Here is a 25,307-nt window from a genome sequence, read left to right on the forward strand (position 1 = left end):
CACACGGGAAGTGTGGCATTTGGTGGAGGGAGCTGTTAGGAAATTAGGTCTAATGATGTGATTCAGCATTGGGCCAAGGTAGAGAGCCGCACTCCTTGGGGATACATACAAGCTCCCTTCAACACTGCCAGTGAGTTGGCCCCTCATAAGGGCGGCGATGCTTCTAGCTATGTGGGAAACCAGGAACAGAGTGGTCTTCAAACGCCAAACACAGAAAGGCTTCATGGTAAGGGTCATTGCGAAAGTGGTAGGCTCATACCTCAAAGATTTCAGTGTCATCACGACAGGTAAGGATCTAGTGGGTTAGTGCTGCTGTGGAAGAGGTGGGAAGGTTCGTGGCACCGTCATAGTGCTTGGCTGCGTGCAGCACTTGTCCTGGGTAGAAAGCCCTAATCATGGTCTCTTTTTTGTTCCGGGCGGACCACCCCTGCAATATATATGGCATTTATAAAATGTAAAAAAATATAACAAAATATTGTTAGGTCATTTACCGAAGGACCTATCACATTTGTAAGCATTAACTCTTGATTTTCTGTTCGATGGGGGCACATAAATTAAAATATGTCGGGCCACGAAGATCAAATAAGTATAACCCTTAATAGTTCAACGTAGGATCTTTGTCCACAAAAATTTAGTCTGGTTTTCACACACGGGCGAACAAGGAAGCGTGAAGGGGCGGGCATTCAGCTTTGATGGCACAAAGTGATTGGTGAAACTTCTTGTCCGTTGGATTTTTTCCCAGGTGGCCTAGGCAGGCGGCCCAAGGTGTGGACAACCAAAAAATACTGTGTGTTTGAGGCCCCATCTTCTCTCTCATCCAATCCCATTTGTGAATAGTGCCCAAATGAGTTTTTCCGAGGATGTGTGTGAAACTAACCTTACTCCGAGGCACAAGTTAAAGAAAGCATTAAGCGGTCAGCCAGTAAGAACTAGCTCAAGGCACTCAATGTGACACTTAGATCGTTGAATTACCAAACTTTAAAGCTTTTGGACGACAATATATTTTCAACGAGGAGCAAGCTGAAGGCTTATTTCACAATATATTTTCAACAGGAAGCAAGCTGAAGGCTTATTTGACATGAAAGTACAGAACAGAGGATATTGTTGCGATTGTAAGATCATCAATGACCTATCAAGGATGCTCGTGGGTAATTGGTTGTTAGTAGGGCTTTTGGCCAACGACGTTTCCAGGAGGATTGTATTCACATGCGATCACAGTTGATCCGTCGCTGCAAGTGAGGACAACGCATCCTAAGTTATGTGAATCGCACCAGACAACCTACGTGTAATGCCCACAAACTTGCCCTGGATCGCAGGTGTTGGAATCGTAGTGATAGTACTGGCTCTCCGAGACCCAAGCGTTGAGAGCATCAATGGGAGACCACTGAGTACTAGCGCTACCCCAGAAAAGGTTCTCGTCGTACGGACCCCCGGAATGGGCGAGCTGACAGTGATCACTGGGCGCAAAGATTGAGCGTATGCTGCCAAGCTTGAGACTCCCATGTCAAAGGCGGAACGCCCACAACGGAGCGCGCCTGGTTATGATCTTGGAGGAACTCATCTTCATGGCTTTGCACGAGGGAAGGGTGCGACGCGATTAGTAGTACAAGCGTGAGAACCATGATGATATGACGGTCCCAGACCTCAAACGTAAGATCGCTTCCATGCTGCAGACACATAGTCATCTTTTGTTCCATAAGAAACCAAACCAAAATCTATGTACCTTGCCTGCGAGACACACTTGCATTTTCATTTTCACAGAACAGAAGAAATTCATGCTCCATACAAAGAACAAACAATGTCCACCTCTCTCTCTCTCTCTCTCTCTCTCTCACACACACACACACACACACAAGTTAAAACATATTATGATGGAAATCTTGTCAAAAACATAGGTTAGTTTCTCCTCCATTAGGCAACTGCACAATGTGGAATCATGTTATAACTCAGACAAAGGCTGAATGCTAATTTACAAGAAGAAATCTGATTATAGAATGAACCTCTTGCAAGAAGAAATGAGTTGCTGCAATGTGGGAGAGAACTACTTAGTGCGACACACCCCTCAATTGTTGTGAGCCTCTTTTATCAAGCTGCAGCAGCCATGCCTTTGATGTGGACCTCTTTTCTTTTCTTGACTATTCGATGACTCTTGGACCTCTAATTTCACACAATTGGTAAGAAAGCCATAATTTTACTATGACTTTTGGTTTCGTGAAATCTTTTCTAAAGGATTCTTTTGACTCTTGGTCATGATTTCTAGGCAATCGATGAGAAAGCCATATGTTTTACCAAATGTTCGTTGTGATCTCTTGACCACGAAGTCTGTTGTGGCAAGCAACCATAAATTTCCACTAACGTGTTATGTGGTCTCTTGACCAAGGCTCAAGTTGGGTCCATTAAGCGTGCAATGCACGATTGATGGAAAATTTCTTGGATCAAAAGTTGCAATTGGGTCCCAAAATTCTAGCCCAATATTGGAATTGCATGGTGTCCAATGTTGCAACCGGGCCCACAAAACTAGTCTTGTATTGGTGTCATATTCAATCTCACAAAAACTAGCCTTGTATTTGTGTGATATTCAATCTCACAATATTAAAATACTTGTTTTATTTCTTTTAATGGGGCAGGCTAAAATAGGGCTCTTGTCATTCTTTTCTAGTAGGTCCCCCCAATTGAAAAGATTCAAAATTACATTAAATAGTGAAAAAAGTAGGAGCGGAGGGTTGGAAAGGCAAGGGGAGGGTAAGGAGGACGTCCCTCTATTTATGAGGGGAAGAGGGACCTACCTTCTTTGCCTCCCTCCCTTGTAAGTCCTTGGAGTGGGTACTTGGAGTTGCTGAGTTCAAGTCCTCACCTTTGCATGAAATTTTCAAGTTACAAATTTAACCTTAGCTTAATTAGGGATACTCCACCTTTTCACCTAAGAAGTTAATTGAATTTCTCAATTGGAAAGAAAAAAGGCCCTTTGAATTACATTTCTCCTCTAGTTAAGTTATATCTATGGAATAATTTGTTGAGATTCAAGGCATCCAGAATAGGTATATGGAAAGTATAGGTGAGCAAGGAATTAGGTGAGAGACAATTCTTTATGATAGAGGCTCTTATGATTTAGGGCCACCATAGGGTGGTAGCACACACATGCATGCACCATGTATCCACGTGTATGAAAAACCTTGAGAGGCTCTAGATATAGGTCCCAATAGTCGTAAAGAATGGGCCTTCTAGACACTCAAAAGCATCAAAGGTCTCACTTCCAAATACCAAGCACAGTCATAGCAGCTCTCAAAGGTTCTACTACAATTACTAAGTTGCATTTTATGCTTTTATGAATACTAGCATCATTGAAGCTACAACAACTTTTGGATGATATTTGAAATCCATAATCTTATTAAGAAACTTTTACCACATTTGGACTATTCGGGGAATTTCTAGGATCTGGGAGAAAACTAAATGATACTCTTGAAAGACATACTTAGTTATTTTGACACTCATGCAAGTCTATTCAAAATTTTCAAAACACAAAAGTACAGGTAGTTTTGCATCATTTTCTCCATTTGTCTCCTTATGTACATTTTGAAATTTCAATGTAATTAGACAATGCAATTTAAAAGAATAATGTCATATACAATGAAATTACTATATACTATATAGTTACAATGTATTTTGTATAAAATGAGAATGAACCTCTTGCAAGAAGAAATGAATTGCTATGATGTGACAATGAAATTACAATGTAATTACAAAAGAATGAGAATGAACCTCTTGCAACAAGAAATGAATTGCTACAATGTGGTAGAGAACTAATTGAGACACTCCCTCTATTGTTTTCAAACTCTTTTATCAAGATGCAACCATGTCTTTGATGTGGACCTGAATCTTGTTTTGTGATTCCTTTCTAAACTAATCATCATGACACTTGGGCCTCTAATTTTGCACAATTGGTAAGAAATCCATAATTTTGTTTGTGATTTCCTTTCTAAATGATTCTATGACTCTTCCTAGGCAATTGATGATAAAGCCATAAATTTCAACCAATGTCCTATGTGGGCTAACAAAGTCTAGACAACCATAAATTTCAACTAACATGCTATGTTTGTGGTCTATTGACCAATACTAAAGTTGGATCCATGCTTGGGTGGGGTCACTAGGCCTATGTGTGAAACCCCTTATTTGTACATTTATTAAGAAAAAAACGCTCTTTTCAATTCATATTCAATCTATGAATATTCCCTTTATATAATACCCTTTTGTATGTGACAAATTTCAACTTTTTTATGAGTAGTGCAATTGAGTTTGAAAGGGAATGAGATATTTATGTTACTCAAGCATTTCCTTTTAAAGTAACTAATCAATGAAGGGCACACTTTTAATCATGCATAAGGAGACAAATGGGAAAAATGATATAAAACTACATATTTATGTGTGTTTTGAAAATTTTGAATTAAATTGAGACTTGTATCAATCCATCCTACAAATTCCTTGCTTCCCACAAGATGTAGAGTCTATATGCACATTGAAAGCTTGAATTGTCCAAAAGTAGTGAAATTTTCTTAATTAATGCTGCTAATATTCATATTTAAATTATAAAATCCAATTAAGTAATTGTAGTATAGGCTTTGGGAGCTATGAATATGCTTTGTATCATGGACGTGAAGACTTTGATGTGTTGGAACATAACCTTTGATGCTTTGAACTTTTTAGAAGGCCCAATTTTAATGGCTATTTGAGAGGCCTATTAATGATTTGCATGCACAAACTTGATGCCTTTCTATAAGGCCTACTCTTAAACCCTATTTGGGACCTATATCCATGTAGAGTCCCCTCAAGGATTTCCATGCACATGGACACATGCCCCATGGTGCATGCGTGTCTGTGCTACCACCGTTTGGTTGGCCCTAAGTGTCAAGAGCCTATAGTATAAAGGGATTGGCTCTCACTTAACTCGTCCATTAGTTTTCTCACCTATAGTTTCCATTTTATCTATTTTGAAGGCCTTTAATATCAAGAAATTATTTTTCAATTGAGAAAAATTTCGGATTCTTAGGGGAAAAGGTGGAGTACCCCCATTTAATCTAAGGTTAAACCTATGTAGCTTCAGAATTTCATGCAAAGGTGGGAACTTGAATTGAACAGCTCCAAGTACCCACTCCAAGGTCTTACCATTATTCTATGTGAAGATGTTGTAAAAATGTTGAAAGTATCACTCTCATAAGTCAAAGGGGAGGGGGCCTAAGAGAGGAGCCCCCCACACAGGAGGACGACTCCCTCGCTCGAATAAAGGGATATATTACACAACCTCCCCTTGTATTTCCACCCATCATCTCCTATATTTTTCACTAATCGATACATTTTCAATTTCGAGGGGGGGTATGAGAAAAGATTGATAAGAGCCGTATTTTAATTCTTATCATTCCACAAAGAAAAATTAACCAAGGTATTTTCATATCGCAATGTCAAATTTCACACCAACATAGGTTTAGATATTTTGGGCCCAATTGCAATATTAGACACCATGCAAGTGCAATATTGGGCTAGAACTTTTGGACCCAATTGTGACTTTTCAGCCAAGACATTTTCCCACTCATGCATTGCATGCTTCATGGACCCCAACTTCAGTATTGGTCAATAGACTGCACATATAGCATGTTAGTTGAAATTTATGGCTGTCTTGCCACAATGGACTTTGTGGTCAAGAGGACACATGGGATGTCATTGGTTGAAATTTATGGCTTTTCAGATGAGACGATTTCCATCAATCATGCATTGCACACGCTTCATGGACCCTTGGGTGAGTCACTCATAAATATGTAAGAGTAGCATGTGGATTCAATAGAAATAGTGTTTTTAATCCTCTTTTTATACTAACTCTACTTGTAAGCACCCCATATGAGGAGAAGGCATTTGAGTAGCTCGGTTATCCGGTAGGTCCTAGTTTGGACACCAGATGGGGGCCATGTGTGGCCTGATGGCTGGACGGAGTTGGCACACTGCCAACTAGGCTACATGCAAGTGCGGGAAGGCATCCCTTGACTGACCGCACTGAGGGTGGATGGAACATTTCCTGGGGCAGCCCACTCTCGGGTTGCGGGGCCCGTTTGGAGTCCCAGATGATCCCGGATGGCTGTGTCCCGAATGGAGACCGTAGGTTAGTTGCTCTATTTTGCACATCGGTTCTATCGTGTGGTCGGTGGCCTACGACCCCCAGTCGGCCGTTTTGGGCAGACTGGATCAGTCACCAAATTGGGTCTAACCGACTACGACTGGTGGCTATATAAGAGCGAGCCCATGAAGCCCATCTCATCACTGGCTACAGCAACCCTGATTCCTTAGCATCCAGCCTCCGTCCTCTACTGTTTCCAGCTCGCCATCGAAGCTTCTTTCACAGGAGCGCATGGCTGGGAGGCAGCGCCATCTATTGTATCAGTTCAACAGTAATCAAAATTTTGATTCTCCATACTATCTATTTTTCTCTCTTGTGTATGAGATCCTGTTATCTATTGAGCATAGACATTGTATTGTTTTCTTACATGGTATCAGAGCGTGGACTCTAGCAAGAAGATTTGGTAGTGTGTTTCTGTTTGCAAGCAGATTGTGAGAGATGGCCCAGCCCGCAAGACTGCGAATCCCACCGTTTGGCGAAAGCGGAAAGTTGGACGGCTCTAACTATCCACTCTGGAAGTTCAAGATGAAGACCATCCTAAGCGCATACGAGGTTTGGGACACTGCTACTGGGGTGGACGTGAGGCCGGTTGCGAGACCGGATCCAGACAATGCAGGACAACAGATAGTACCAACTGCGGATGAGATTCTCGCATGGACAAGAAGAAATGCAGATGCGCTGTGTTCTATTGTCTGCAGTGTAAGTGATTCCGTCATGGTGTTAATTCAACATGTCACCATAGCGGAGGAGGCATGGACGGTCTTGAAAAATCAGTACGAGACCACGAATCAGACGCGGATTCAGAATTTGGAGATTCAACTCGCGAACGAAAAATTGTTTGAGTCTGAAGCGGCAGAGAAGTTCATCACCAGGGTGAAGAATCTGCGCGATCAGATGACTGCGATTGGCATCACCATCACTAGCGAGAATCTAGCACGAAGGTGCATACGGATTCTCCCACCAAAGTACGACGGTCTTGTTATGACGCTGAATACGCAGAACAAAAATCTGCCCCTCAACTTTGAGGATTTTAGCGCGATGCTTCTAGAGGAGGAGATGCGTCAAAAGACGAGGACTGGAGAAGATTCGGCTTTGTATGCTGGATCAAAGAAAGGTAAGGTAAGGACTCTGGTAACCCATCTTCTTCTGATGATAAAAAGAGAAAGAAGAAGATCAAGTGCTTCTATTGCAACAAGGCAGGGCACAAGCAGAATGAGTGCCAGAAGAAGATTGCAGATGAGAAGAACGGAGTAAAGAAAGAGTCCAGCAATAGCGCGCAGGCAGTACCAGTAGAGCTGTTCATAGCAATTGAGGAGATTTGCACGGAGGCAGTTCATGTACCTGCGGATGAACCTTGGATCATTGACAGTGGTGCATCGCACCACATGACCAGTCGGAAGGATTGGTATACCTCTCTACAGCTGGTAGGGAATGACATCCTGGTAGCAGTCGGCAATGATGCAAAATGTCCAGCAAAAGGAAAAGTTACAATTGCTCTCAAGTCAGATGGAGTTATAAAACAGTTGTTCGATGTTCTTTATGTGCCAGATATCAAGAGGAACTTGTTGTCCGTTTTTGCGATCACGGATCGGAATCTCAAAGTTCAATTCGATAAGAATGGTGCACAGATTCTGGATCTTCAAGGGAAGGTCGTTGGTAAAGGTACACGGCGCAACAACATCTACGAACTCTCAGCTTTCAGTGCTCGAGCCGATGTGAAGAACACTAAGCTATGGCATGAGAGATTTGGTCATCTAAACCTTAGTTCTTTAAAGGAGATGCATAAAAGTGGAATGATTGCAGACCTACCAGAAATTTCAGATCTGCCCGATGTATGTGAGGCTTGCATGATGGGCAAGCAGCATCGGCAGCCCTTTCCTAAAGAGGCCAACAGGGCAAAGGCTCCTTTAGAGCTCGTTCACACGGACCTCTGCGGAAAGATGGAAACGGAAGCTTTGGGTGGTTCCTACTATTTCATGACGCTGATCGACGACTACAGTAGAAGGATATGGATATACTTCCTGAAGACTAAAGACGAGGCTTTTAGTAAGTTCAAGGAATGGCATGTAATGGTCGAGAAAGAATCGGGGAGGAAGGTGAAGAAATTGAGATCAAACAGAGGTGGAGAGTTCACATCAACTGAATTCGAAAGTTACTGCAAAAGTCACGGGATAGAGAGGCAGAAACCCCCGCCACATACATCACAGCAAAATGGAGTAGCAGAACGCAAGATGCACGTCATCTGCGAAATGGGCCGGAGTATGATGAAAGGGAAAGATTTGCCAAAGACTTTCTGGGCTGAAGCATGTAACATGGCAGTTTACATTCTAAATCATAGCTACACGAAGGCTGTGAACGGGATGACTCCACTGCAAGCCTTTTCTGGTAAGAAACCTTCAGCTGCACATTTCAGAATTTTCGAATGTGACTGTTTTGTGCTTATCCCTGATGCTAACAGGACCAAATGGGAACTGAAGAGCCGGAAGTGTATTTTCTTGGGCTACAGTGAAGAGGCGAAGGGTTACCGTCTCTATAACCATGTTACCAAGAAGGTAATTGTAAGTCGCGATGTGGTCTTCTCAGAACATCCGCATCAATTGGAGGAGGATGCTTCCTTCCCAGACAACCAGGACCAGGATATGCATCCAGTACCACCACCAACAGCAGACCAAACTCCCCCAACGGTGCTTGGGAGGATTCAAGATAAAGAAGATGAAGAAGAGCCTGCAGAACCACAACGGCAACGGCCATTCCCGAAGTGGGTAAAGCAGCTTTTGGATGACAGAGAACCTCCAGCCATTGAGGAGGAACCATCCGAACACCGCCGGTCCAAGAGATTAGAGGAGCAAAGAAGGGCGCAGGAACACTTGGTCAACTATGCTTTGATGACAGAAGTGATCCGTGCTGATGAACCCAAGTGTCTTGAAGAGGCACAGGGTGATGATAGGTGGATGGAGGCTATGCAGTCGGAGTATGGATCCATAATGAAGAACAACGCTTGGGACCTTGTGGATCATCCACCAAAACGCAAGGTAATCGGCACCAAGTGGGTGTACAAGACCAAGTACAAGTCTGACGGCACATTGGATAAGTATAAGGCTTGGCTCGTGGCAAAAGGATTCGCATAGGTACATGGTTTTGATTATCAGGATACTTTTACTCCCACAGCTCGACTAACCACAATTCGCAGTGTTCTAGCTTTAGCTGCCGAGGGAAGTTGGCCCATGTTTCAGATGGATGTAAAATCCACCTTTCTGAATGGGGATCTCAAGGAGGAGGTATACATGGAACAACCACCAGGTTTTGTGATCCCCGGTTCAGAAGGTAAAGTGTGTAAACTGAAGAAGGCACTTTACGGGCTGAAACAGGCCCCACGAGCATGGTACCAGTGGATTGATGCCTACTTTCTGCAAAACGGGTTTAGGAGGAGCCCATCTGATGCAAATTTGTATATTTTCAGAGAAGGAGGCAGGTGTATGATCATGGTCCTTTATGTGGACTGAGAGTGCTCTCAACGGAAGCAAGAACGGAAGAAGGAGAGAGAGAGACAGAGAGCCACACAAGTTTTGGTGGGTGCAGAACCACCCTAATCTTCTTTTTCATTCATTTATATATGTGTTTGAGTATTGTACATAACTGGGGTAAAGGCACAGTGACCTTTAACCCCCACAACCTCCCACTTAAAGGACAATGTGCCTTTAAGGGAGAACAACCAGTGAGCGTACTATCCAATGCCCATCAATACACAACAATATTCAAACCGCTAACTAGGTAGACTCTTCGTCAGCATATCTGTAGGGTTATCATCTGTATGAACCTTGACAAGCTCTATGCGCTTGTCCTCAAGTACCTCCCTGATGAAATGGTACCTGACCTCAATGTGTTTGGTCTTTGCATGAAAGACCAAATTCCGTGCTAGCTGAATAGCACTCATGGAATCACTATGCAATGTCAGTACACCTGTATGAATCCCCAAATCTCCCACTAGCCGATCAAGCCATATAGCCTCCTTGCAACCCTCTGTGGCTGCAACATACTCAGCCTCTGTGGTAGACAAAGCAACGCACTTCTGTGCGCCAGACATCCACGACACTGCACCACCTGCAAAGGTGAACACATAACCAGAAGTGGATCTCCTACTATCCACATGCCCTGCATAGTCTAAATCTGTGTACCCAAGTACACGCATGTCTCCTTTACCAAAGAAGATGCACATCTCCTTGGTACCCTTCATGTACCTCATGATGCACTTAATTGCCTCCCAATGCCTCTTTCCTAGATTAGCCATATACCGGCTAACAACTCCCACTGCAAATGCAATGTATGGTCTAGTAGCTATCATAGCATACATAAGACTCCCAACTGCTGATGCATAAGGAACCTTGGCCATCATGGCCCTCTCCTCATCTGATTTGGGACTATCTGTGTGACTTAGTTTCACATATGGAGGTAATGGAGTACTCACTGCCTTCCCCCCCTCCATATTGAAACGCTGCAATACTTTTGTAACATACTCTTTTTGTGAAAGCCAAAGGAGCTTCCTACTCCGATCACGCGTGATGCGCATACCAAGAATATGACCTGCAAATCCCAAATCCTTCATATCAAAGGCCTCATGCAACTTGGCCTTTAATGCATCTAGCTCATAAGTATTCTTGCTAGCCAATAGCATATCATCCACATATAGTGCCAAGATTATCAGGCTATTATCCTTAGCCCTTTTAGTGTAGAGGCAGTGATCAATTTCACTCCTAAAACCCTGGGACCGAATGAAAGCATCAAACTTCTGATACCATTCTCTAGGTGCTTGCTTAAGACCATAGAGACTCTTCTTCAGCTTGCAAACTAAATGCTCTTTGCCCTTTTCTTCAAAGCCTTCCGGCTGCACCATGTAAATTTCCTCATGCAAATCCCTATGCAAGAAAGCTGTCTTGACATCCATCTGCATAAGCTCCATATCCTCTGATGCCACTAGTCCAAGCATGCATCTAAGTGTGGTCATATTCACAACTGGAGAGAATATCTCATCAAAGTCCACACCCTTCTCTTGCTTGAACCCTTTAGCGACCAAACGGGCCTTGTACCTAGGCACATCATCACCTGTGACCTTCATTTTGTAGACCCATTTACATGGCAATGCTTTCTTTCCATGTGCCAAAGAAACCAAGTCCCAAGTCTTATTCTTCATAAGTGAACTCATCTCTGATTGCATAGCATACTCCCACTTGCGTTGATCCTCGCGCATCATAGCCTCTCTGTAGCAAGAAGGCTCCCCGCAATCAGTAAGCATCACATAGTCTACCCTTGGAACAAACTTATCAGGTGGTCTAGACACTCTAGATGATCTTCTCAAGGGCATTTCAGCTTGCTGTCCCACCTGCATATCAGCCACATTTGGCTCATCATTTCCACGAATAGATGATCCATCATCTACCCTTGATTGTATACCTGTGGGAGTACTTGGTGGTACCATTTCTTGCACATTTGGTGCATGGACAGCTTGCTGTCTATCAACATATGCAGGTGGATTCACATCCTGGAAAGTGATTTTCCTCATTTCCACATCCCTCATGGGTGCCTTATGCATCTTCTTCTCATTGAAGACTACATCATGGCTGCGTATGATCTTCTTTGCTTCTGGATCCCAGAGACGATAGCCCATCTCTCCACTTTCACCATAACCCAGAAAGATGCATTTCCTAGACTTAGGATCTAGCTTCTTTCGAAGCTCTTTTGGCACATGTGCATATGCCTCACACCCAAATATACGCAAATGAGAGTAAGAGGGCTTCTTGCCACTCCATGCCTCTTCAGGAATACCACCATCCAAATTCTTGCTAGGTGATCTATTGATCACATGCACTGCAGTCTTCATTGCCTCAGCCCAAAAACCACCAGAAAGACTTGCATTGGAAAGCATGCATTGCAACCTTTCTTGAATGGTACGGTTCATCTTTCCTGCAACTGGATTTTTCTCTGGAGTACAAGGGGATGTGAGCTCCCTCTTAATCCCACGTGTATCACAGAAATGGTGAAAGTCATGAGAGAGATACTCTCCACCATTGTCAGTCCGTAGGCATTTAAGTGTTCTACCTGACTGATTCTCAACCGAGGCCAGCCATTTTTAAAATACCTGGAACACATCACTCTTCCGAGCTATAGCATAAGCCCACACTTTCCTAGTTGCATCATCAATGAATGTCACATAGTATTCAGCCCCGCCTAATGACCGTGTAGGCATGGGACCACATACGTCTGAATGCACCAAATCAAGCTTTTCAAACTCTTTCTTTCCTCTTCTTTTATGGGCTGATTTAGTCTGCTTCCCATAGAGACAGTGCTCACAAAATTCAAAATCAGAGAAACTCAAATGCGGTACATAACCCAAACGGCATAAGAGTTTCATTCCATTCTGGCTCATGTGCCCCAACCTGCAATGCCACAAAGAAGTGCTTGGCTGCTCGGTTATTGCAACAACATGATTAAATACCCCTGATACATGTAAGGGATACAAAGTCCCACACTTGGCACCCCTAGCCAAAAGCATAGAGCCCTTCTGAATTTTCCAACTCTGAAAGCCAAAAGTGGTGTGAAAACCAGCATCATCTAGCTGACCCACTGAAATAAGACTCTTGGTCAGCTTAGGCACATGTCTCACATGTTTCAAAACAAATGCAGACCCATTTGCAAAAGAAAACTTTATGTCACCTGCTCCCACTCACCTGCTCCCACTATGTCACATGCATAGTCATTTCCAAGATGCACACAACCTGTCTTTCCACTGTCATAAGTGGAGAACCATTCCCTATGGGGAGTAACATGGAATGAAGCACCAGAATCCAAAATCCAATCATGGGAATATGCATCATCTGAAGTGGTAAGCAACTCTGCAGATAAACTAGACATGAAGAGAACGTCATTGTCACTATCATGTGTGACTGCATTGATCTCCTCAATCTTCACTTTTCCTTTGTCCTCCCTTGGACTCTCTTCCTTTTGATTTGCACCCCAATTTGCATTCTTTTTCTTATCCTTTTCTCTCTTTTTAGCTTGTAGCAATCCCTTTTCATATGGCCCTTCTTGCCACAGTGGTAACACTCAATGTTCTGTGCCCTGGATTTGCTACGAGACTTCCCTCTTTCTTGGGACTTCCCCCTGAACTGTGATCTGCCCCTTTGCACATTTAAGGCTGCATCCTGCTTGTTGCCATCCATAGACTTTCGTCTAATCTCCTCGGCCAACAAGCTACCCACAACATCATCAAATTTCAGTACTCCACCAGGTGCAGAGTTACTGACAGCTGTACGGAAGGTATCCCATGAGGATGGCAATGAACATAAGAGAAATATTGCCTTAGTCTCCACATCAAAATTCATCTTCTGAGCCTGAAGCTGGCTGAAAATAATATTGAATTCATTCAAGTGAGAAGCAATGGAGACCCCTTCCTTCATCTGCAGCTCAAACAACCTCTTCATGAGGTAAACTTTATTAGAGGCAGTTTCCTTCTCATAAGTGGCACACAGTTTCTTCCACAAATCTTCCATAGTCTGCTCATTTACTACTGTGAAATAAACTGACTCTGCAAGATGAAGTCTAATAGTAGACTTTGCTAATGCATCCAACTCATTCCAATCATCCTCAGACATATTTGCAGGCTTAGCTTCAATCCCTGCCAAGGGTTTAATCTACTTCTTTTGAATAAGCACATCCCTTATTTGTTATTTCCATAAAGAAAAGTTTGTCCCATCAAACTTTTTAATGCTGAAAAACTCCTTTTCAGACATGGAAGAGGATGCCATGATGCAAATGAAACAAAATCCCAAATGCTAGTGCCTGCAAGAGAGAATCACACCAAATACCAGGTGCACCCAAATGTGTATGCCACAATAGATTGAAATATCACCAAAACTCAAAGCTCAAAGCATCTGACTCATGTGCATATACTATGCATCCATATGAGCAAATCTGGCCCAAAAGAAAATGCTAACTGCAATGGCAATCCAAAATGCCAATAAGTGCCAAATGACTCAAGCATAAACACCATCCACTGGCATATGCATTAATAATATCTCATCCAAGAGAGCATAGCACTATCAGTGCATCACCTGCAATGTGTCAAAGCTATCCCTCAGCATAAAATAGCATCCATGTGCAAAGCATCCATAAAAAAATAGCATCCCATAAGACAATTTGGGCCTATCAGCGCATCCAATAAGGACCGTAACGCATCCAAATGGCCTATAAATCATCCACTGCAACCCAATGCATACCACGAATGAGCGCACACTACTCAAACTGCAACCAGAGTGATCTGCATAAGGTATGCTCAAGAAATCATGGTCCCACGATAATGACCGCTATTGAAAATAGAACCTGAGATGCCTCAAAACATGGGCGCCATTGCATAATCGGACTCAGCAAGAAAATCTGCAAATATCTCTCTTCTATCGGAACTCCAAAATCCCAACCGATGAGTGAGAAATGGGAGTCAACACTTATCCACTGCCATGTGGCATAAATCTAAGGTTTCAAAAGCTTAGAATGAAAAATGCATAACAGAGAGACGAAATCGAATACACAGAGATCTATAGCTGTGAAAATCCTCCACTGAATCGCGCAAGAACAGATAGGTAGGGGTTTTTGGGCGTCCAGAATGCAATGGGACAGACGGTTTTGGAAACCGTGGTCTCAATCACTGGGTCCAACACACGGACTGAAAAACGTTTTTGGAAACAGAGCTGTTTGTAAACTCCACCGGAGTGCAAATGATGAGCAACATAGAAGTTTTAGGACCTCCTAAGTCCACCGGAACTGACAGATCTGCAAATGGTTGCTCCAAACTTGAGTTCCAACACCTGGGCAAAAAACGCAGGAGCTGACACAATGAGTCAGAAATCCAATGAAATGATCCCAGATTTAGGAATGAAGGTGTTTCCAAGCTCCTGAAGTGAAGTGGACACCAAAAGCAAGTAATAGTTGCCTCTACAAGTCAATACAGAGTCTCTGTCATCGAACGGAACAGGGAAAAGCCCAAAAAACGACTTTTTCTTTGAAAACACTTAACAGGCTCTCAAAACCACTTTGCAAAACCAAAGTGACTTTTCCAAAGGTTCCTCCAAGGTCTCTACACACTCGGATGCAAGTAAAGTCACCCACAAAGCTTCCCACAGAGCTTCTCCTTCCTCCCACAGAGCTGCTGAGCTTCAAGCATTCACGCACGCTCAGCTAGATCACCCGGGCTCTGATACCAGTTGAGAGTGCTCTCAACGGAAGCAAGAACGGAAGGAGAGAGAGAGACAGAGAGCCACACAAGTTTTGGTGGGTGCAGAACCACCCTAATCTTCTTTTTCATTCATTTATATATGTGTTTGAGTATTGTTCATAACTGGGGTAAAGGCACAGTGACCTTTAACCCCCACATGGACGACCTTGTCATAACAGGGAACCATGAAGAGAAGATCTCGTAGACAAAGCATTTGCTAGGAAGAGAGTTTGAAATGATAGACCTCGGACTGACGCATCTCTATTTGGGGATTGAAGTTTGGCAAGAGCCGAAACAGATCTTCATTTCACAGCTGAAGTATGTTGGAGAGATACTGAAGGCATTTGGCATGGCTGAGTGCAAGACAGTTGGTACCCCTATGGAGGTTGACGTGAAGCTCTCAAATGAGGATTCATCACCACTGGTGGACGAAGCGAAGTACAGAAGACTTGTGGGCAGTTTGATTTACTTGTGCAACACGCGGCCGGACATCAGCTTTGCGACTGGTGTACTAAGCAGGTTTTCCAATAAGCCCTGGGAGAACCATTGGAGGGCAGGGATGCGGGTGCTGAAATACATCAAAGGCACACTTGATTATGGCATCACCTATACCAAGGGCAACATCTTGACCGGATTCTGTGACTCGGATTGGGCAAGAGATGTGGACAGTAGGAGATCAGTGACAGGTTACTATTTCTCACTTGGATCTGGAGCTGTGTCATGGGTCAGCAAAAAGCAACATACAGTTGCTCTTTCTTCTACCAAGGCTGAGTACAAATCAGCATGCTTTGCTTCTTGCGAGGCAGTGTGGTTGAGGAGGATTTTAGGGGACATGGGTGCAGTGTAGAACAAGCCTACGCAGTTATCATGTGCAATCAGAGTTGCCTGGCGATTGCAAAGAACCCTGTGTTCCACGCTCGCACAAAACACATTGAGATTCAATGTCACTTTGTACGTGAGCTCATCATGGATGGAGAGGTCGACTTGGTGTACTGTCTGACTACAGAGAATGCTGCGGACATCTTCACGAAGGCTCTTGGAAGAGACTTGCTGGAGAGGCATCTTCATCGACTTGGCATTGGGCCGAAAAAGTAAGTTCACTTGTGGGTGGACATTGAGGGGGGGTGTTAGATATCTATGCTCCACTCTCGTGTAACTATGCGAGAACCAGCTAACTCTACTTGTAAGCCCCCCATATGAGGAGAAGGCATTTGAGTAGCTTGGTTATCTGGTAGGTCCTGGTTTGGACACCAGATGGGGGCCATGTGGGGCCTGATGGCTGGACGGAGTTGGCACACTGCCAACTAGGCTACATGCAAGTGCGGGAAGGCATCCCTTGACTGACCGCACTGAGGGTAGACGGAGCATTTCCCGGGGCAGCCCACTCTTGGGTTGTGGGGCCCGTTTGGAGTCCAAGATGATCTCGGATGGCTGTGGGCCGAACGGACACCGTAGGTTAGTTGCTCTATTTTGCGCACCGGTTCTATCGTGTGGTCGCTGGCCTATTTCGAGACCTAGTCGGCCGTTTTGGGCGGACTGGGTTGGTCACCAAATTGGGTCTAATCGACTATGACTGGTGGCTATATAAGAGCGAGCCCATGAAGCCCATCTCATCACTGGCTACAGCAACCCTGATTCCTTAGCATCCAGCCTCCGTCCTCTACTGTTTCCAGCTCGCCATCGAAGCTTCTTTCACAGGAGTGCACGGCTGGAAGGCAGCGCCATCTATTGTATCAGTTCTACAGTAATCAAATTTTGATTCTCCATACTATCTGTTTTTCTCTCTTGTGTACGAGATCCTGTTATCTGTTGAGCACAGACGTTGTATTGTTTTCTTACAGGTTAGTCAAGGTTACATGCTTATTTTTTTTGTTTTGATTTTCTGCAGTCTGTTACATGAGTTGAGCTTGAGTTGAGAGGCTATACCTAGGTCATTTTTGAAACTTCTTGCATTGTTAATTGTTATGGCTTAATCAGTTTCTTATCGAACCTAGCACTGAATTCTTTTTTGAATTTTGTGTTACAGCATATTGCATATTAGAAGGCTCTTGTGGGTGAGAAGAGGAATTTCAGCAACCTGATCTCAGTAAGACGCAGAGGAAGGTGCTGAAATAAGAGAATGTACACCATGGATGTTTGTATCGAAGGTATCTTAATATATTAATATAAAATACTGGTGAAAGTTTATCGAGATATTTTTTAAAGCTTCGCCAAGATTTACATATTTTACTTCAAAATTCAAAAGAAAATATACAAAATTGTGCTATATGCTATCAATATTGTGATTTACATATTTTACTTCAAAATTCAAAAGAAAATATACAAAATTGTGCTACATGCTATCAATATTGTGAAACTTCAAAAATTTTCAAATAAAAGTTTCAAATCCTGGCGAATGTTTCAAACATTTATTTTTATTAGGGCAAACAAACTTTCGACACCAATATAATAGTTTCACTTGTTAATGAAACTAACATGAAGAAATCATCCTTGATGTACAATTCTTAATGAATGTCGATCAGGACATCATTGAGACAGCTTTCAACAATGGTGAAAGCAGTGTACAAAATTTTGTTAGGACAATTGCAGAGCATGGAGTGAGGACCTTGTGTGAACGATATCTAGATGTATTTCCAGTAGAGTCTATAGACCAATTCATGCACCACTTCACCTTGGAGATTCGACCATGCCTTGGTCAAATAGATTGAGACATCACCTCGTGTGACATGAAGTGGGAGGGTCCCGCTGTAGAAGCCAGGTCACGTACATCAAGAATGTGTGGCGAGGTTTCAAAGGAAAAGGAGCTGCCTCGTCCTTCCTTCCATCAATGCACCCATGCCCCCAAGCACAACTGTAGCCACAAGCATCAATGCATCCATGCCCCCAGTCACAAGCCGCATTGCATCCACCGCAGCCACAAGCACCACTGCAGCCATGCCACACATATGTACCAATGCATCCACCACAGCCTGTCTTGCCCTGTATCCCTTTTCCCCAAGTTCTTCCATACCCAGAAGTAGTTCCTCCACTTGGTCCATGTCTCCCATCACATGCACACCCACATTTCAGAACTTCTTTTGCATCTCCGTTTGTGCCTCCTGCCACACACGCAAACCAATTTTCATCTCCTTCATACTTGCCTACACCAAGAATGTACAATCTATCTACACAAGTAGATAGATTTCCATCTTCTTCATTCTTGCCTGCACAAGCACCACCCGCATCACATGGCCTGCATGAACATGCACCAGTGGCAAGACCCATGCGACCCATATTGCATCAGTGACGAGATGTTTGATTCACACCTAGTGCAGCTGTGGGCACAGGCACACGCGGAACTTTTAGCATGTGCAATCTTCTTGTTGCTCCATTTGATCCGCACACAATTTATGCATGTAAGGTGCTGAAGCTTTCTGTGTCCACCAATGCATTGAAGGCTAGGGCCTTGGAGGAAGCCATGTGCTTGGGCGATGTCATACATCCGGGCATCATCCGAGCTACAGGTCTAGTCCATGATGATAATCCAATGATAATATTTCTGTTTTGGAATGGAAATCATTTGGAAAGATGGATAACCTACCTTGGACATGACGGAAAGTGACCATCTCCAGTGAGACACAGAGATGATGTGAAAATGCATGCTAGAGCTCCAGGGGTCCGTCAGCATGTATTTGATATTTTAAGTGCACTTGTTCACACTATTCATTACATGCACCAACACAATGTCCTACATGATTATTTGCATGCGTAAAACATTATGCTACATTTCTCCAAGTCATCTGAGGAAGTGTATCTAGGAATTTGTGATTGGGGAATGATGACATTGAGACAAGTGCTAGCAAACACTATCCAGCATTACCCAGTGACAGCCTCAACACTGTGCGGAGTTCCTATACAAGATTTTGCCACATCGGTCCAGAGTGCCTGTGCACGAATCCCCCACCTTTTGACGTTGCACAAGATTTGTACGCAATGTCTCATCACATCTTGAAGATCATAAACATTTGTGCACCATCGACTAGTATACTAGACCTGCAGAAGCTCTAATTGGGCGTCTACATTGATCTCCTAGAAGGAAGTTCTTACAAACCTCTCGAAAGTTACTTATCACTTATGGATTTTGTGATTGAGCATGCATTTGATATTGTGGATGTATTGCAAACGCAACTTCATGTAGAGGAGTGTGCATTTGCTTCCATCTCTTATCGAACAAATATACCACTTGTTGCTTTTCCCTAGGTGCAAAGCGCACAAATTCTTTAACCTGTCGTATTGCTTCAGACATCTTCCAATACACTTTACCCACATAACAAAGGCATCAATGTCGACCATCCTCAACAATGTCACAAATGGCTCCACACCTTTTATTCTTTCTACATTTTTCCAGAATACTGATGATTGTACGTGATGTACATATTTACTGCTTGGTATTGTGTACTGCATCTTTTTGTCGAGCCAATTCGCCCATCGTCTATTAGCAACAGTCTCGACTAAATCTTGGCGCACTTCAAAAAATCTAGCAAGAACTAGAAAAGAAGTGGCAAATATAGTTTGACAAAATTTCCTTAGTTGCTTCACAGAGTGCTCTCTGAACACAACAACACAATGCATCCATAGACGCATGTACAAAAGCGTTTCCTTAATTTAAAAAAAAGTTACGGGCGTGTCTATTAGTGTAAGGAAACAATACAACGTCCGTGCTCAACAGATAATAGGATCTCGTATGCAAGAGAGAAAAGCAGATAGTATGGAGAATTAAAAATTTGTTTACTGTAAAACTGATACAATAGATGGCGCTACCTCCCAGCCTTGCGCTCCTGTGAAAGAAGCTTCGATGGTGTGCTGGAAACAGTAGAGGACGGAGGCTGGATGCTAAGGAATCAGGGTTGCTGTAGCCAGTGATGAAATGGGCTTCACGGGCTTGCTCTTATATAGCCACCAGTAGTATTGGTTAGACCCAATTGGGTGACCGACCCAGTCCACCCAAAATGGTCAACTGGGGGTCGGTCCCGAAACAGGCCACTGACCACACGATAGAACTAGTGCACAAAATAGAGCAACTATCCTATGGGGTCCGTTCGGCCCACAGCCATCTAGGATCATCTGGGGCTCCAAACGGGCCCCGCAACCCGAGAGTGGGCTGCCTCGAGAAATGCTCCGTCTACCCTCAATGCGGTCAGTCATGGGATGCCTTCCCGCACTTGCATGTAGCCTAGTTGGCAGTGTGCCAACTCTATCCAAAGCCGTCCAGCCATCAGGCCACACATGGCCCCCATCTGGTGTCCAGACCAGGACCTACCGGATAACCGAGCTACTCAAATGCCTTCTCCTCATATGGGGGCTTACAAGTAGAGTTAGCTGGTTCCTGCGTAGTTAGACGAGAGTGGAGCATTGATATCTAACACCCCCCCTCAATGTCCACCCGCAAGTGAACTTACTTTTTTGGCCTAATGCCAAATCGATGAAGATGCCTCTCTAGCAAGTCTTCCAAGAGCCTTCGTGAAGATGTCTGCAGCATTCTCTGTAGTTAGACAGTACACCAAGTCGACCTCTCCATGCATGATGAGCTTGTGTACAAAGTGATATTGAATCTCAATGTGTTTTGTGCGAGCGTGGAACACAGGGTTCTTTGCAATCACCATGCAACTCTGATTGTCACATGATAACTGCGTAGGCTTGTTCTGCATTGCACCCATGTCCCCCAAAATCCTCCTCAACCACACTGCCTTGCAAGAAGCAAAGCATGCTGATTTGTACTCAGCCTCGATAGAAGAAAGAGCAACTGTGGGTTGCTTCTTGCTGACCCATGACCCTGCTCCAGATCCAAGTGAGAAACAGTAACCTGTCACTGATCTCCTGCTGTCCTCTGGATGACAACTATCCTTGTGTACTCTAGTTCGTGGCTCAGTTAGTATGCCACCTTAGTTAGTTGAGTTTGGTTTGAGACCCACATATAGGGTTCTTCTATTTCTTTGTACTAGAGTTCTTTTGGCTTACACAACTAAGAAGAGGAAAACTATTTTCAGCCTCCACCTTTGTGTGTATTCCCCCATTGTGTATGTGAGAAAGCCGCAAGTGAGACTCCTTCCTTCTCTCCCACTATCTTCACATGGTATCAGAGCCTGGTTCGTGGTAAGGAGCTCAAGAAAGCAAACCAAGTTTGCGGTGTCCTGGTAAGAGGACCAGTGTTGCTTTCCTTTTTCGAGTTTGGGAGCAAATCTCTGCAGGTAGCACAACTGGAAAGTGCAAGAGTGCATTGTCTCAGATTGAGATGCCCTTCGTGGTGGTGTGGCGAGAGGGCAATATATGCTGCCGGAGTGGGCAAAGCTCTTGGTGACTTTATTTTTTTGATTTGAGGTCATTTCGGGGCCCGTTTTGGAGGCAGAAGCTCTCTGCAAGCACTGAGAAAAAGGCCTTGTTTTTGCTGTGCGACCACTGCTCTGCAAGTCGGTGAAAAGTTGCCGCAGAAATTGCATCGTATGCCTATGCGCAGAGATACTGGGAGTTACAAAATCATCCTTTTTGCCTGTTGATGCAAAATCGTCACTAGGAAGTGACTGTGTGGTCAAATACCACTTTCGTCAGTTTTGCAGATTTGCCCTTGTGAGGCAGAAGCTATGTTTTTTGCAGTGACAGAATATTTTGCAGTGTTCTATAATGGCGTCTGATTCTCTTTCACAGATTTTCATTGAAAAGCTTGACAAGAACAACTTCCAAGCATGGAAGTTTAGAATGATGAATTTCCTTATGGGAAAAGGCTATTGGGAGTTCATTACAGGAAATGAAGAAGAACCAGTTCTTCCTAATGTTCCCAATCAACAGGAAATGCAGGCATTTAAAGGATGGCATGAGAGAGCCGAAAAAGTTATGTACTGGCTGTCTATCAGTATTTCAGATTCTATGATTGTGCATATTCAGGGTGTAAGTACGCCAAAGGAGGCATGGGATACTTTGGCAAAAATGTACAGCACAAATACGCAAGCCAGGAAAATGCAGCTCAAGCAGGAGTTGCACAATGTGCAAAGAGAAAATATGAGCATCAATGACTACCACATGAAGGTGAAGAAAATTGCAGATGAACTTGCTTCCATTGGGTCGCCAGTGGAAGATGATTATTAGTTTCTATGACCTTGAATGGTCTAGGAAAGGATTATGCACAGTTCCGGACATCCATTGCCGTCCATGAAAAATTTCCTGATTTTGAGGAGTTGTTTGCTCTTCTAATTTCTGAAGAACAGAGAAATGGTGGTGCATCTTCTTCAAGAGGAACTTCAAAAGAAACTGTCTTCTACTCAAATGCTGGAAGAGGTAGAGGCAGAGGTAGAGCAGGCCGATCTGGAGGTCATGGTAGAAATCAGAATATGCAGCAAACTCAAGAAAGCCAGTCCTATGGTGGAGGACGTGGTAACTCTAGAGGCAGGGGGAGCCAAAGAGGTTGTGGTGGATGGCAGAGAGGCCAAAATGCAAACAGCAATGTTGAATGCTGCTACTGTGGTAAAACGGGTCATATGGCTAAAGACTGCTATAAAAAGCAGAATGACATCATGAATGGAAAATTGCAGCAAGGGAATTATGCATCTTTTAGTAGACAGGGTGATGATAGAAATGAGCATCTGTTTATGGTGCAGCACATGACCAACTCTATGACAAGTGCAGAAGAAAGCAATGATGTGTGGTATGTTGACTCAGGTGCATCAAACCACATGACAGGTCATGCAGAATGGATGCAGGATGCAAGGAAAATGGAAAGACCAGGATTTGTGGAGACTGGTGATGATACTGCACATCCTATTGTGCAGATTGGTAAAATTCCTTTGTCTATGCAGGATGGGAAAAATAAATACATGTCTGATGTATTTCATGTCCCGAATATCACCAAGAACCTGGTTTCTGTTGGTCAAATGGTTGAGCAGGGCTTGCAGGTCAGATTTAATCCTCATAAATGCTTTGTTGAGGATATGAAAAATAACGGTCGCTTGATAGCAAAAGGAAAGAAGAAGGGCAGGATGTTTATGTTGGATGCGGACATGCCTGAATTGAGTGCAGCAATATTTGCACATGGGACCGGTGTAGTTGCAGATATTGATATCTGGCATAAACGCATTGGTCATGTTAATATACAATGACTTAAATCAATGCAGGCCCAAAATATTGTTGCAGGATTGCCTAAATTCAAGGTTGCAGAAATGCATAAGGCATGTGAAGCCTATCAATTTGGAAAACAGGCAAGGAAACCATTTCCTAGACATGTTCAAGAGAGTAAGAGGCCATTGGAATTAATCCACTCTGATGTGTGGACTACTAAAGCAGCATCTATTGGAGGCTGTCATTATTTTGTCACTTTTATTGATGACTACAACAGAAAAGTTTGGGTGTATTTTATGAAAAAGAAAAGTGAATTGTTTGGGCATTTCAAAGCTTTTAAAGCTATGGTTGAAAAAGAAACAGGCCTGCAAATAAAATGCCTAAGGTCAAATGGAGGGGGAGAGTACCTCTCAAATGAGTTTGCAAGGTTCCTGCAGGAGCATGGCATAAAGCAGTAATATTCATGCAGTCATACCCCACAGCGAAATGGACTTGCAAAAAGGAAAAACAGGCATATTGGAGAGGTATCTTGGGCCATGCTAAATGAAAAAGACGTACTAGATTATTATTGGGCTGAAGCAGTTGCTACAGCAGTTTACATAATGAACAGGACTCCCACTGCAGCAATACATGGCATGATGCCAGAGGAGATGTATACTAGTAGGAAACCAGATATTTCTCATTTGAAAATTTTTGGTTGCATTGCCTATGTTCATGTGCCAGATGAGTTGAGGTCCAAGTTGGACCCAAAAGCTGAGAAGTGCATCTTTATTGGTTATTCTCTGCAGCAGAAAGGGTATAGATGCTATAACCCATCTACTCGTAAGTTTACAGTGAGCAGAGATGCTGTTTTTGATGAGATGAGCAGCTGGTATAAACCAGTAAATGTGATTGATGATGTAGATGCACAAAATGGTAATGCTGCACAGAATTCACAGCAGCAATCACAAAATATTAGTGGACTGCAGTGTCCTCTAGCAGTGGTTCACATACTTCGCCATGGACAGGCAGATTGAGATCATGAGAATCTCCTCAAAGCAATGCAGATAGTGGTATGCAAGTATCATGAAAAGGAAAAGAGAAGGTAGATCAGCCCATGTTTGATGTGAATGCAGGTCACTCTTATGTGGATGGTGAATCCAGTGGCTCAGAACAGAGCATTGATGATGAGTTGGGTATTCCTTCTATTGTTACACCTGGAGTAACGAAGACCAGGGATGTTTTGAGAGCACCTGGAAGTGAGCCTATTTTGCGCAGGTCTACCAGAGCTAGGTATCCTGTGGATAGGCTGAAATATGATGGATTTATAGCCATTCACTATGCCTATATGGTCAAAGTGATACAGGAACTAGAACCCACTTCTTTTGAGCAAGCCATGGGAAAAGAAAAATGGGAGAAAGCCATGGATGAAGAAATGGATGCCTTGGAAGCAAATGCTACATGGGAATTGGTGCCTTTGCCTAAAGACAAGAATGCAATTGGCTGTAAGTGGGTTTATAAGGTGAAACACAATGCAAATGGTTCTGTGAACAGATACAAGGCAAGATTAGTTGTCAAGGGGTATGCACAGACATATGGCATTGATTATGAAGAAACATTCAATCCGGTTGCAAGGATGGCAACCATAAGAGCAATCATTGCTATGGCTGCATCAAAGGGATGGTCTTTACATCAGATGGATGTAAAGAATGCCTTCTTGCATGGTGATTTGCAAGAAGAGGTCTTTATGGAGCAGCCACCAGGTTATGTTCATGCTCTTCATCCTGAGTTTGTTTGCAGGTTGAAGAAAGCCTTGTATGG

At 43.5% G+C, this 25,307-nt stretch overlaps 1 pseudogene; it reads right to left on the minus strand.

Annotated features, from left to right (window-relative positions):
* Nucleotides 1-618: 618 nt before the first annotated feature.
* LOC147888708 (pathogenesis-related protein PRB1-2-like) lies at nt 619-2,055 on the minus strand (annotated as a pseudogene).
* Between the last annotated feature and the right edge of the window lie 23,252 nt (nt 2,056-25,307).

Source organism: Dipteris shenzhenensis, chromosome 21, assembly GCF_047967505.1.
Source record: "Dipteris shenzhenensis isolate YYH24624 ecotype China chromosome 21, Dip_SZ_1.0, whole genome shotgun sequence".
NCBI lineage: Eukaryota > Viridiplantae > Streptophyta > Polypodiopsida > Gleicheniales > Dipteridaceae > Dipteris > Dipteris shenzhenensis.